A 9,631-nucleotide genomic window follows, 5' to 3' on the forward strand; every position below is an offset into this window, starting at 1 on the left:
TTCTTCGTGCCATGTGTTGTAGCCAGCAGTGGCGAGACAGCAGTAAACATCTCTGACCTACAAAAATGGTAATGTCACATGGTTCAGTCTAACACATTCTACCAATGTGCAGCATCGAGCCTCTCAAACACTTCAGAAATATGTTCTGGATGATTAATAATTCTCTGGTGAATCTGTGATTTGTCTTAAGTCATAACTTATACTAAGGAGAGGAAAGGGAGAGGAAAGGAATAGTCAGCTCCTTCCTGCGCCCCTGCAGGGTGCTGAACTGGCGAAGTTGGTATTACTGCTGTTGCCATTTTACAGATGAAGGAATGGAGGGCCAGGAAGTGTAGGTGTCTTCTGTACAATCACATAGTCCTACTGGGTGTTCGTGAAGACAGAGTGATGCCTGGGATGGAGACTGCAATTTGGGTGGCTGGGAGTGGGGTAAAGATAAGCTGCCAACGGCTTCCCCAAATACTCAGTAGGCCCAAAGTGATAGCTAGTGTGCTGGTTATCTAGTGCTGTATAACAAATGACCCCAACATTGAGCAGATTAAAGCAAGCACTCGTTGTCTCCGGAGGTCTCAGGTCAGGAGTCTGGGTGCAGCTTAGCTGCATGACTCTGGCTCAGGTCCCTCGCAGGCTGCCATCAGGCCAGCCAAGGCTGTGGTTGTTTCAAGGTTCAGCTTGAGGGGATCTGGTTTCAGGCTGACTCACAAGGCTGTTGGCAGCACTCAAACCCTGTCACCCGTGGGCTGAAGTTGTGTGTTCCTTGGGATGTGGCCTCTTCCCAGGGTGACTCAAAACATGGCAGCTGCTTCCTTCACACCAAGTGTGTGAGAGAGGACGGGGAAGGGGAGACCCCAGGATGGAGGCCACACTTTTCGTTACACCCTCATCTCAGAAGCAATATCCCACCAGTTTTGTCATATTCCATCTATCAGAAGTGAGTCACCATGTCCTGCCCACACTGCAGAGAAGAGGGTTACCCAGAGTATAATGGCAGCCTGCCGTGGTCCCATCTCAGAGGCTGCCGACCACAAGAGGATAAAGTAGGGCTGGTTTTGTTCAGACACTTTGTTTTAAAACATATCCCCTATAGGATCTATTGCCCCAGGGCAGGAGTTGTAACAGGACCGCATGTGCATTCAGCTAAGCAAAAGTCACCTCTCCTCTGGGTAAAGAGCCCTGGGGAGGGGAGGGGCCCACTGACTAAAGTCCAAGGGTGTTTTGAGAGAAAAGGGATCAAGTCCAATCCCTGGCCTTGAGATCCTGAATTATGAAATAGACTGACCCAAGAGCCTACGGTGGTGACAAGGCAGTGTGGGCTGGTGGCCTGAGCTCACCCCCGGGAACTGAGGACAGGTAGGAACTGCCGGATTGGGCAGTGTGTGCCTGAGGGTGGGGGACCCTGGGGAACTCAACTAGCCTGGCATGGTGGCATCCTCAGAGGGACAATGGCTTAGCATGCAGCTGTGAATGAAAATAAGTAAAGCCTTAGGGAAGCAAGTGTGGGGCACCACAGAAGCCAGTGCAGGGTCTCATCTCAGAAGACCATCGGTGCTGATGGCAGCTCCCAGTGAGTGTGCAGGACCTACCTTCAACAGCAACCCCATATGGCAAGGAGAGCACAGCCATGGCACAAGAACCCATCTGTATTTCCAGTCCTCTCTGCACCTGCCATTTGGAGTGAGTAAGCACTGGGGATCTTAGACAATTGGAAACCAGAATGAACATAGCTAAGAAGAGCAGATAGAAGATAAATCTGTGTTTCTACCCCAAGTGCACTGGTTAATTTCACTTTCAGAGTTTTAGAAGGCTCAGCCAGGACTCAAATCCAAATCCACCTGTCTGTGTAGATATATTCACAGAATTTCCAAATAAGAAATCTAGGATTGTCCTGAACCACCAGTCCCAACCTACAAAGACCAGGAAAAGAGGCGGAAAAACCAGAACAGGTAAAAGATTCAGAGATAATTATATCCACCCAGCATGTTCTTCCTCTTGGATGAAGGTCTTCCATCTCACCACCATGAACATGAATCTCCAGGGAAGCATGAAACACACACAGAGAGACAGAGAGAGAGATTCCTAACGGGCACTCCCAGAGATTCTGGCTCAGTTGCTGCAGGGAGAGGAAGGAGTAGTTGGATTTTTTTTTTTTTTTTTTTTTTTTTTGCGACGGAGTCTTGCTCTGTCGCCCAGGCTAGAGTGCAGTGGCACGATCTTGGCTCACTGCAACATCCACCTCCCGAGTTCAAGCAATTCTACCTCAGCCTCCTGTGTAGCTGGGATTACAGGTGCATGCCACCACACCCAGCTAATTTTTATGTTTTTAGTAGAGACGGGGTTTCACCATATTAGTCAGGCTGGTCTCAAACTCCTGACCTTGTGATCTGCCCGCCTCGGCCTCCCAAAGTGTTGGGATTACAGGCGTGAGCCACCGCGCCCAGCCTGGAAATTTTTAAATGATCCCTACTTTATTCGAATCAGAATCCAAGTCTGAGAGCTGCTGCTCTAGGGGACACCACTGGCAGTGACAGGCAGCTCCACGCACCTCCACTCCCGCCTGTGTCCTCGGTATCATAGAGAATGAAAGAATCGATTCCTGAAGTTCCTGTGTATGCACAGTGAGGGAAGGGCTGGCAGGTGTGTGAAGAGTATTCAGCACAGTGCCTTCCACATGCTCAGCCCTCAAAGGGCGTCAGCCCAGTCCCTGCCTGCCAATGTTTCCCTGACAGTGTAGACACACACACAGGCCACAGGTATCCTACTGGTCACTGAGTTTTCAGGATGCTGTTGTCCAGAAAGCTTTTTGTATGGCTCTCTAGACTAATCAGATAAACCAAATACCTGTCAGCTCTGCTTTGCGACTGCTGTGTGGCTGCCCATTACTGTAGATGCCTTGAGTGTGTGTTCATGGAGTGGCCACGCATGCAGAGGGGGTCTTCCAGAGGAGTAGGCAGGACCTGACACACACACACACTACAAAGAGAATGTTCCACTTCATTTACATGTCCAAGAAAGTGGGAGGGGGCACCCTACTGCCAATGCAAGCCTCATAACAATTACCCAAGATGACATCTACCACTCTCCCCTCACTCCTGAGCCTTTCCTCAGGCAATAAGCAAACATTCCTGTCTGCTCTCTGACACCCCCGACCCCCACCTCCCCAGGAGCTGCCTGTAGCTGTGGCTTGCAGTTCCCAAAGTGATGAGCACGTAAGCCCAGCTTGCAGGCAGGGAGCGTCACAGCTGAAGAGTGCCAAGGGAGGCATCTGTATGGACTAGCGAACCCCTTTCCACTGGCCATGATGCCACTGTGGATTCTGCATTGTGTGATGCCACGACTTTTTAGTGACTTACAGAATGTACAGCGAGAGTCACAGCATGCTGGGAGACCCCCTTTTATCCTCTGGGATATAACCCTGTTCCAAGCTGCCTAAACATTCTCAGCCTAAACATGGATTCTACTGACAACTAGCATCTGGAACGATGACACTGGCTTATCTGTTTGGAGACAGCTTTTCATACTAGACAGCACAGGTGTTGTCTTGCTGATCTCATCACAGTCAAGATCTCAGCCCAGGGTGATGATGCCTGCCCTGGCCCCAGAGTGAGGGAAAGCGGGGAAGAGGGAGGAAAGGAAGACAGAAAATTCTTACAACCATGTACCCGTCCTGTAAGGAAGACCCAAATCCAGAGAAATCCCACTGAGGGACCGCCAAATGATGAGAAGGCAGCCTGACATGTGACTTACCAGAAGCTGCCTCTGATGTTTGAGCCCTGGAGGCCAGGCAGGACTGGCACAGACAGGTTCACCCTCTCCAGGAAGGGGCTCACTTGGAGCAGATAAAACCATTGGCCACAGGTTTCTGTGGCACTGTCAGTCACATTACAAGCTCATTCAGTGTGGTCTCAAATCCCAGCCCCAGACCCAACCTTGCCCTACACTGACTCTGACTTCTGTTCATCAACCAAGACTTAGTCCACTTGGCCCCCAGGACCCCTGCTGGTGGCTATGGCAACCAGGCCTGCTACAACACCCATCTGGAAACCAACCTTTAACCTCCTGCTTAGAAACAATGCCCTTCTTTTCCAATCATAATGTACTTAAGCCCTGCTGGGGCCAGGTCCCACCCCACTTGAGCCCAGTGAGCAGTACTTTCTGCCCCAGTTTGTAAAGGCTCATCCTCACTGCCTGCAAGGCTGAGGCATGATACAGTAGACCCTAAATTAGTTACAATTCCAGGTGGGGGTGAGGCATGCTGCCACCCGCTCCAGTTCATTTTAAAGCCAGTTACAATTGCTGTCTTTACAGAGAGCTTGTCATTACAGAAGGACTTCAGCCCTAAGACAAGGCACAGAAAAGCCCAGGGAAGCTGCAGCTGTCCTGGATTCTGGCCTCATGCCAAAATAGCCACCTGGACCTCACTAGAGGCCCAAAGGGGCCACGAACATCAGCCCAAGCTTTCATCAAGTGATCTCTTCAAAGGAGAAACAATGAATAAGTAGAAAATTAGGTCAGATTAGAAGAGGGATGACATATTCTACCTAAGCATACCCATGATGCCACAACATCATGGATCCTTCCCATATGTTATACATATGGATATGGCTGGAAGTGAAAAACCAATATCCCCACATGATGTTACATCCATGCTATATATGGATAGATATCCCCATCCTTCCCAATAGTTCAACACTTAATTGATTCAGCCTGGCTTCAGAATCAACTGTGAATGTAACCAAAATGAATAGATTTTGATTGCTAAGATTCTGTTTTTCCACTAGACCACATGCAATTGAAATAAGAAAAGTGCTCTTTCAATGCTTAGGTGCAGAACTAGTTCTGGATCAACCCAACCAGCCTCTTCCACTGTCTGGGTTTGTGATTTATTCTCAAAAAGGACCTCATACTTTGCCCTTTTTTTCTTTCAAATGATTATACTTTTTCATAGTTTTCAAAGACTTTGCCTTTAAATAGATCTCAATTCTCAAATTAACCCAATTCAGATTTTATAATTATATATTCAACATTTAAGATCTCCAAAATAATTCCGTTCCAAAAACATACTCAAACTCCCTCTACCTGCCTCCATTCTCTAGTTGTTTTTAATCCATTTTTTCTTGCAATCCCCTTTTTGTTGTCAGCGTTTTCCATTTTAAATTCATCATTGAGACTTTCTAGCAGCAAGTTAAGTTCTCAGAGAAAAAAATTACTTCTGGTATAGATTATCAATTGCTGCATAACAAATCATCCCCAAATTTAGTGGATTGAAACAAAAAAAAGAGTCATTTCTTTGCTCACGATTTTGCAATGTGGGCAGGCGTGGTGGGGACTTGCCTGTGCTTTTTGGACTTCTGTTGTCAGAGTAGCTCAGCTGGGCCTGTGGTGGCACTTCCATGATAGCTCACTTATGTGGCCAGCAGGTGCTGCTGGCTGAGGGTGGGGAGCTCAGCAGGGCTGCTGACTAGGTGCCACACTTTTCCTTCATGTTGTCCCCTTCATGTAGCTGCTAGAGCTTCCTCCTAGCATGACAGCTTCCTCCAGAGGGAATAAGCTGCCACTGCAGGTATTCATTCAATATTAACTCAAAAGTTCCTACACCCACTTCTTTCATATTGGTATTAGCTGAAGTAGTCATAGACCCATCCCATAATCAAGCAGAAGAGACATAAGCTCCTGAGGAGAGAACCATCATGAACATACAGAGCAGAATGGAATTTCCTGAGGTTATGTTTGAACACAGTCTCCCCTCTGGCCAGAACAATCCATGTTCTCCCCCTGCAAAAAATACACGAACCTCTCCAAAGACCCCAAAACTCTTTATCTCATGAAAGCATCAACTCAGATTCCAGGATATTGTCATCCAAATCACAAGATAATTCTCCTCCAGTGGGGTTCCTTGGGTGCGACTTCTTGGGTGGCTTATCTCAGTTTGAAGATCTGTGAATCATGGGCCTCACATACACCCAACCTGGGACAAGCATCAGATCATTGCTGTAGTTCCTCCCATCTCAAAGCAGGGGGAGGGAGGAAGCATGTAGTCGTGGGCCCAGGGTACTTGTCAAATCCATGGACACGTCACCAGTTTCTTGATTAGTGGCTCCAGTTCCACTAGCTGGGAGTGGTTCCCAGTGATTTTTGACTCCATGCTCTGAATCACCCTTCTTTTCCCATAAGAAATGGCCCAAGTATATAGCGAAGAAATTTCTCAGCCTGCTTCCTTTCATAGGAACATAAGGGTCCACATTCTTTTTATTATCTTTGTCTTTGTCCCTTTCAATCCAAGATGACATGCTTCCTTTAAAACTTTTGTGAGTTTCTTATGTATCAAATTAGACAAAAGTCACAACCACACCCCATTAAACAAAAATGATAATGACATTTCTTTCCAGGATGGGTATTTCTACCTTAAGTCCCATGTGAGACTGATATGGGAGAATGCCCCTGAGATTCTTAGAAGCCTAATTGCCTAGCTGGCAGGTGTACACAGCACACCCTTAGTATTATTGGGATAATTTTTTTCTAGCTTAAAGGCACCACCTTAAGTCTACCTTACTCCAAGACCATGTTATGCTGAAGGTGCTCTTTTTCTTTTGCCTAAAGCCATATATTACTTTCAGAGTGTCATGCTATCTGGAGAGTCTGGTGTATTAGTCCATCTTCCCACTGCTATGAAGACATACTCGAGACTGGGTAATCTGTAAAGAAAAGAGGTTTAATGGACTCACAGTTCGGCATTGCTGGGGAGGCAATTTTATTGGATTACAAACTATACCAATAAACTAAATTTTATTGGATTATGTACTAACGTGATTTTTAAAAAATATATTATGGATATATGAAACGTATACTTTCTATCCTTGAGATACAAAGTTTATACATACATATATATTTTTGCACAAACACACCATGTATACCCACATGAAAAGCACAGATACTCAAGTTTATTTTTCACATCACTCAATTCCTTGTGTTTTGCTTAGCGGAACTGTTCACAAGATGAGTATTAAATCTCCCACTATGTTTCTGTCATTTTTAAGTTTTCTTTGCGGTTCTAATAGATTTTCCATTATTTATTCAGCTAGTATTTTGTGTTGCCTATTCATATTTTTGGATATTATATTATCTTCATCGTTCCTTCTGTAATGACGACATCCATCTTTTTCCTCTTAATACCATTCACACGTTTCACATTGACTGATATTGTCACGGCCATTTTTATGTGCATTTACGTGGTATCTGTGTTTCAAGCACTTTATTTTCCACTTTTACTTAACATTCCTTCTTTATTTTATTTTTATTTTATTTTATTTTATTTTATTTTGTAAGTTCCGGGGTCCATGTGCAGGATGTGCAAGTTTGTTACGCAGGTAAACATGTGCCATGGTGGTTTGCTGCACCCATCAACCCATCACCCAAGTATTAAGCCCGGCATGCACTAGCTCTTTTCCTAGTTCTCGCCCCCACTGCGCTCCCCCAACAGGCTCCAGTGTGTGTTGTTCTCCTCCCTGTGTCCATGTGTTCTCATTGTTCAGCTCCCACTTACAAGTGAGAACATAGCTTTCCTTTTAGATGAGGTTTGTTTTTTTTTTTTTTTTTTTTGGTTTTTGTTTTTGTTTTGAGACAGTCTTGCTCTTCGCCCAGGCTAAAGTGCTGTGGCCCACTCTCGGCTCACTGCAACTTCTGCCTCCCAGGTTCAAGCAATTCTCTGCCTCAACCTCCCGAGTAGCTGGGATTACAGGCGCCCACCACCATGCCCGGCTAATTTTTGTATTTTTAGTAGAGACGGGGTTTCACCATCTTGGCCAGCGTGGTCTTGAACTCCTGAACTCATGATCCACCTGCCTCAGCCTCCCAAAGTGGTGGGATTACAGGCATGAGCCACCCACCGCGCCTGGCCAAGGTTTGTTTTTTAACCCAAATTGCTGTCCCTGCTTCTGCCAGAAGACTTCAGAGTGTCCCATGGAGTGTACTGACTATGGCACTTGTTTGACTGCCTCCCTGTTTAGATGTACTATTCATTTAATTTATTGTTGCCTCTTTTTCTGTTTTCTTACATGTGTTAATTTGATCAAATTACTTGTCCTTTTCTTTCTTTTTTTTTTTGAGATGGAGTCTTCCTCTGTCACCCAGACTGGAGTGCAGTGGTACAACATCGGCTCACTGCAACCTCTGCCTCCTGGGTTCAAGTGATTCTCCTGCCTCAGCCACCTGAGTAGCTGGGACTACAAGTGCCTACCACCATGTCTGGCTAATTTTTGTATTTTTAGTAGAGACGAGTTTTCACCATGTTGGCCAGGATGGTCCCAATCTCCTGACCTCGTGATCTACCTTCCATGGCCTCCCAAAGTGTTGGGATTACAGGTATGAGCCACTGCACCTGGCCATCCTTCTCATTTTTAACCTTAGCTTAATTTGGAAATTCTTCTGTAATTCTTAATTCTACTCATGGTTCCTTCTCTTTCTCAACATTTATTCTTCTACTATAAAGATCTCAATAGCTCCTCTTTGAAGATCCTCTGTTGCCCATGGTTTTCCCTTTCCTCAGTAAGAAGAGCATTTAAACGCCTTTATTACTTATCGTATCCCCTAAACATTTGGGTTTGGCTGATATAGTTTACTCTTTTTAATTCCAGACTATTATTAAGTTTTGCCATGCTGGTGACCACCATATTACACCCTGGCCTAACCACACACAACAATACAGCTCAGCCCATAGAAAGCTACTGAGGAAGCTACACATCCACAGATCTCACAGAGACTCCAATTGCACACCATGTGCGCATGCATATACACACATGTACATGCATCCATATACCACAGTCTGGTTCTCCACAACCTGATTTTGGATCTTGTTCAGGTGCATGATCCAAGTTCCCAAGGCAGGTTCTGTTGTAGTTTAATGTCCCCACACTGCAAAATCTACTTCAGAACTGCCAGCTGCCAGCTACCAGTGGTCCTCAGTTCAGATTCTTCTCTCTGCAGCCCCATAGAGTTTATTACCTGGGAACTTCCTATGAGCAACCTTATTACATCACCTAAAATCCAATTTTTTTAGGACACAAGTAATGATATCAAATCCCAAACATCCTGATGGGGCATGCCACCATATCTATTGTATCTTGGAAGGAACATGGCATTTATTTTAGATCTTAGGCACTATTATCCACGGTGATCTGAGATTGTTCACTAATTGTGTACATATATTAAAAAACACGTATACAAGCAGGAAAGATGTGAACATCAATGAACCAACCACAGAAGCAGCAGAATTCGGAACTCAGTGACAACTGGGGTGCAGAGCCCCTAACAAATAGGGGGTATCCCACCAGCATCTTTTCTCACCTGAAGTCACTATGCAAGGCATTGAATCATAATTTTTTACTTGCTTGGTAAAGTCAAATAAAAATTCAGCCAACAGCTGTGTGTGGATTCCTCTGAGTTTCCATCCAAGAGTGGAACTCTGTCTGTGGGTGGCTGAGCAGCTCTGCGATTCTGTTGTAAGTCTCTGGAGTCCTCTTGGCTCCATTGGCACATGGGGGCCTCGCTGGCTGATCCAAGGAGCAGCACGTGCTCAGAGAGGGGAAGGGACAGTGCAGCTCAAGCCTGAGGTGAGTATTGTCCTAGAGGGGAAAAT

The sequence above is a fragment of the Pan paniscus genome, chromosome 17, assembly GCF_029289425.2.
Source record: "Pan paniscus chromosome 17, NHGRI_mPanPan1-v2.0_pri, whole genome shotgun sequence".
Taxonomy (NCBI): Eukaryota; Metazoa; Chordata; class Mammalia; order Primates; family Hominidae; genus Pan; species Pan paniscus.